Source organism: Octopus bimaculoides, chromosome 3, assembly GCF_046866305.1.
Source record: "Octopus bimaculoides isolate indiv1 chromosome 3, ASM4686630v1, whole genome shotgun sequence".
In the NCBI taxonomy this organism is placed as follows: domain Eukaryota; kingdom Metazoa; phylum Mollusca; class Cephalopoda; order Octopoda; family Octopodidae; genus Octopus; species Octopus bimaculoides.
Window position 1 is genome coordinate 131876575 of NC_142930.1, and position 5350 is coordinate 131881924.

At 34.2% G+C, this 5350-nt stretch overlaps 1 long non-coding RNA gene across 2 annotated transcripts; it reads left to right on the forward strand.

The window, feature by feature from the left end:
* The first annotated feature begins 2994 nt into the window (after positions 1-2994).
* On the forward strand, positions 2995-4580 carry LOC128247404 (uncharacterized). Of its 2 annotated transcripts, none has more exons than XR_008263783.2 (2): positions 2995-3876; positions 4186-4580. It is a non-coding gene; the product is annotated as an uncharacterized LOC128247404 (long non-coding RNA). The 2 variants fall into 2 exon arrangements; XR_008263782.2 differs by having other exon boundaries at positions 2995-3520.
* Positions 4581-5350: the final 770 nt, after the last annotated feature.

A 5350-nucleotide genomic window follows, 5' to 3' on the forward strand; every position in this document is an offset into this window, starting at 1 on the left:
GGGTACTGCCTCTGAGGTACTCAAACCTCTAGGTTTGGGTACTGCACTCTAAGGTACCCTAACAGGCTACTGCACTCATGATTGCAATTGCTCTTGAGCAAATCGCTTCCACTCAGCTGTAAATGAGTAACAATGCAATGGGCTGACGTCCTGTACAGGATGTATGTTGTGATCTAAGTCACTTATACATTAGGGAAACCAGAGAACTGGTCCTATGAGTCTCAGGACTGAAGACACTGCTTTAACTACAGTAATTCTACAAAGACATGGAGAAGGAAAGACACAGCTAAAGGCTTTGTCTTCATGTAAAGCAGCAGTTTCTGCTTTTAGCATTTAACTACTGCTGTTTCTTTTTGCAGCTGAGAGAATGCAATGTATATCAAAATTTCAGAAGAAAAAACTGTGGGAGGGAAAAATGAGTATTTTCTGATATCTCGTTTTTTACTCCCTACCTGTTTGAAACCATTATATTACAAAGTATTGCATTATCATTTTGTACAGTTGCATCAACTTTGGAAGTAAAAATTAGTCAGCTTAGTTGTTGTTGAAATTGAGAGTTAGAATCATAGCTGATGGGTACATTTTTTTTTCCAGAAATTTTTCAACTTTGACCTGGTTGTAATTGCAGTTGTAAATAAAATATTTTTGGTGTTTAACAGTCAATATTTATTTATTTAAGTTTTTGATTCCAAGGCAATTTTTTCCCCACACTAATGCTTAATTTGATAATTTTCAATTCCCCCACCACCCCGCAAAAAAATGTCTAAACCGGGGCAAAATGAGTAATGACTAATTTCAATAATTTTTTCTCTTTAATTGCATGGTACATAAAAATATCAGGAAGAGAGCCACTCCAGCAGATCATAAAGAAGCTATAGAGCAGTGGTTACCAACTTGTGGTCCGTGGAACCTTAGTGGTCTGCAAAGGTAGTACAAGGTGGTGGGGGGGGTCTGTGAACTAAACTCAAAATTTCATATATATATATATATATATATATATATATATGTATATAAAATCCAAATAAGCAACAAGGATATCCAGAGATTTTAGGTATTATTATACTAATGTGTCTATCTGTTCTAATTTAATTAAATTCTATGTCTTTGTGCAGCTGAAGATTGCTCTGCATTTTAAACTGATGTAATGATTGCATTGTTCAATTAAATGGAGTTGCATGAAACGATCATACTGCATTATCTCAGGATATCTTTGTTGCTTATTTTGATTTTAGTCACCTTACTTTGAAATTGTATGGATAATACCGTACTAAACTCTGGTGCTTAAACTTAAGTACCATATTCACCTGAATCTAAATTTTTGCTGAACTCATCTACTATATATGCATATATATATATATATATATATATATATATATAGTTAGACAACAGAGAGATCTAATGGATACAAATTAATTTATTAATTACTTAATGTATTCACGTACAACTGTTTCATTTCACAAACAAAACTGAAATTACAAAACATATCTAAATATATAATTTTGCATTTTAAATACTTTGTATGGAAGGCCATCAGGGTGTACAAATTAAAATAAAAGTAATAATAATTTTAATGCATGCATGCACACACACACACATAATAAACATGTTTATACATTCTAAGTATTCAAAACATATCCTAATGTAATCTTTATTGTCCTTTGCACATGCTAATGATCTTCCATAAAAGGTATTTAAAATGCAAAATTATATATTTGTATATGTTTTATAATTTTAATTTTGTTTGTGAAATGAAACAGTTGTAGATGAATATGTTAAGTAATTAATAAATGAATTTGTATCCATCAGATCTCTCTGTTTTCTAACTCGATAATAATGTTTGATATTTTACTATATTTTATATAATATATTCATTGAAGAAATATCTCTTCAAAATATAATATATTAAATCAGTGTATCATGGATAAAATATCCCTATACGAGGTTTAAACATCCTCATTGTGACTATATATATATATATATATATATATATATAAGGATAAACATATTAAAAGGTGTCCATGGGAAAATTCATTTAAATAAAAGGGGTCCTTGGTAGTGAAAAGGTTGGGAGCCACTGCTATAGAGAATATTTTATGTTATTGTTGTTCTATTTAGTCGAGTTTCATTAATTTCATATAATGTGTAATTTTTCCATGATTATCTTTCATTTAAAGTTTTGTTGCATTTCTGATCATTTTGATATCTAAGGATGGATATTGATGTGTATGAGTCTCTTTCAAATGTAATTCTGGAGAACTGAAGCAGCATGTTTACCTCATCTTGTCTTACTCATTTTGCCCCAGTTAAATTTGTGTTTTCTGTGCTCAAAGAGAATGGAGATAATTTTCTGAAATTGTGCTCTGAATATGTTACAGTGTTTTTAATGCATTAAGAGAAGGTGATTTGCTTAGATGATATAGTTTTTGTATTGTAAAAGCTATAAGTTTTCTCAAAGTCAAAAATGCAGTAAATATTATTCATTGTGCCCTCCACCCAACCTAAGGAAAATAATTAAGGCAGTCAAGAACTGAATTGAAGAAAGTATGTGAGGTATTTAACTTCATTCTGTTTACATTCAAAGTTGAAAATTCATGCTCAATTAACTTTGTTTTCCATCTTGTCAAGGTCGATAACATAAACATAACATTAGTAACACGTTGAAGATGGTTATTCAAGACAGCAGACAACAATCTGTTTTGTTTTGTTTTTTATTTGTTTTCTTTTTGTTGTTGTTTTTTCAGTATCTTCTTACTCACTCAAGTATGTGAAGAAAAAGAAGAAGAAGAAGAAGAAAAACAAGAGAAGTGGAGGAGGAGAAAAGGAGGAAGCAGGAGAAGAGGAGAAGGACGGGAGTAGTGGTAGTTGTGGCAGAGCAAGAGGAAAAGAAAATGAAAGTGGTGGAAGAGAAAAAGAAGCAGGAGAAGAAAGAGGAGGAGGTGGACGAAGAAGAAGAAGAAGAAGAAGAAGAAGAAGAAGAAGAAGAAGAAGAAGAAGAAGAAGAAGAAGAAGAAGAAGAAGAAGAAGAAGAAGGGGGGAAGCAGAGCAGATGAAGGAGGAAGAAGGGGAGGACTGATATGCATATTTTCACTAGTCACGATTGTGAAAGCAACACTCTAACCACTAGGCCATGAATACAAGAATATAAAGGGACTATAACACTACAAGGTATTCTAGTCAACTTTAGTTGATTCTGCCTTCGATTTGCTTTGAATACGCCCATACTTACAGTTTGCATCTCTAGTTCGAACATCCGCCTCTCATCTTATCTGGAACATCGATCTACTGGAAGCTGTTCGAAGATGTACACCAGACGAATTCTTTTTGTCAGTCTTGAGTGTCGTAAGACCACTCCTTTTTGCCAGCTGAGTGAATTGGAGCAATGTGAAATGAAGTGTCTTGCTTAAGAACACAACGCACTGCTCGGTCTGGGAATCGAAACCACGATCTTACGATTGTGAAAGCAACACTCTGACCACTAGGCCATAAATATAAGAATATAAAGGGACTATAACACTACAAGGTATTCTAGTCAACTTTAGTTGATTCTGCCTTCGATTTGCTTTGAATACGCCCATACTTACAGTTTGCATCTCTAGTTCGAACATCCGCCTCTCATCTTATCTGGAACATCGATCTACTGGAAGCTGTTCGAAGATGTACATCAGACGAATTCTTTTTGTCAGTCTTGAGTGTCTTAGTTCTCAAGGCATCAATACACAAAAGGTTCGACATCTAGCATTTGACTAGATGAAGCCGACAAACTTTTCCTTCATCTTTCAAACAACTTTGGCCACCATTCAATACCGCCTGGTTATAAAAAGAGAGAAAGGAAAAAGCGCAGCACCTATTACTCATGCTTAGAATTATTGAATCAAGGTATAAACTACATGCGGCTTGTGTCTGTCAGGATACTGCATCCTACAAAAATTTCACGCTTCTCAAAATTTGCCAACACAACTCCAAACGTACTGATGTACCTTTCCTCCTCTCTCTTCTTATCGCTCTTTTATTGTTAATTTTTCTGTCTTTTTATGTTTTATTGTGTACTATGCATGTAGCTTTGACTATCGTTGCTATTTTTCTTTACCTGACTTATTTCTGTTGTTTGTCCCTTCTTTAAACCTTTTCCAATTAGCTTAGAACACTTGAGCACTGAATACAATAAACTTATTATTATTATTTCAGAGAAAGGAAAATGTTCGCAAACAAAAAGGAAGATAAATTGGTGTGGCGGAGCTCAGGCATTTGACTACTGAAAGAAGTTACAGTTAAGAAGAGCAAGTGAAATAAAGGGACACGGCTGTAAATGGAAACTGTTGCACAATATGGAGATCTGAAAATCGACAATCAACGAAACTCGCATCGACATGCACGTCAAATCCAAAGTTGATGGCAGTGTAAGAGTTATCTCCCTTACACTAATAGTTGCTGTCAGCAATCACCCGCATAATTTGTTTTTAACAAGAAACGGCGTTTTCTTTGGACGAAATAATATACTACATAGCTCTCACTGTTTTCTCTATTGCTGAACAATTAACAATTTAGAATGAAAAAAAATAAAGCCAAGTATGTCTTTTAAACTATTTTCTCTTCATAAGATATATATCTTTGTAAAATGTTGAATTTAGCTTAATTTTACACTCAAATTATGCCGTGCAGACGATATCAAAGGATAATAAAGTAGCGCTATACATGGCTACCAAAAACTCGAAAATTAAAAGGCTTTATAATGTGAAGAAAAAAAATTAAATGCATATGCTCAATAACTTCTTTACATTATTATGTACAATCTCAACTTTCAAATCCGCTTCAGTTCAATCGAGAAGAGATTGTCTCCCCTATAAAAGTTAACCACCAGTGTCACCCCCATGTGTGTGTGTGTGTCCGCGCGCGGTCGTGTGTATGTGGATACCTCAAAGAAGACCAGGATATGAAACGCTCAGCATAAAAAAAAAGGACTACATGAGATATGTTTTCTGAAAACACGAAGGAAACAGTAATATGGACATAAGGCAAAGCTTCTCTTGGACTCGTGACCGCTACATCACATCACACTTCAAAGGCTATCCCTTTGCAATCCAAGAACAGGGGATTGCTACTAAATACCAAATAAACAAAAGACAGTGACGCCCTTAGACATCCAAGATGGAACCCTAAATGAAGATTATATCATATTTCTGTGGAAGACATCACACATAACGATTAGCAGTTACCCAAAAATGTCATTGAGATACCACCTCTCTACTGCGATACGACCTTGTCGCAAAAGCAATAAACGATGCTATCGGGAAAAAAGACTGTCTTGGAATAAACATAGAGAACACCCCTGTAATTGAATACATACACAAAC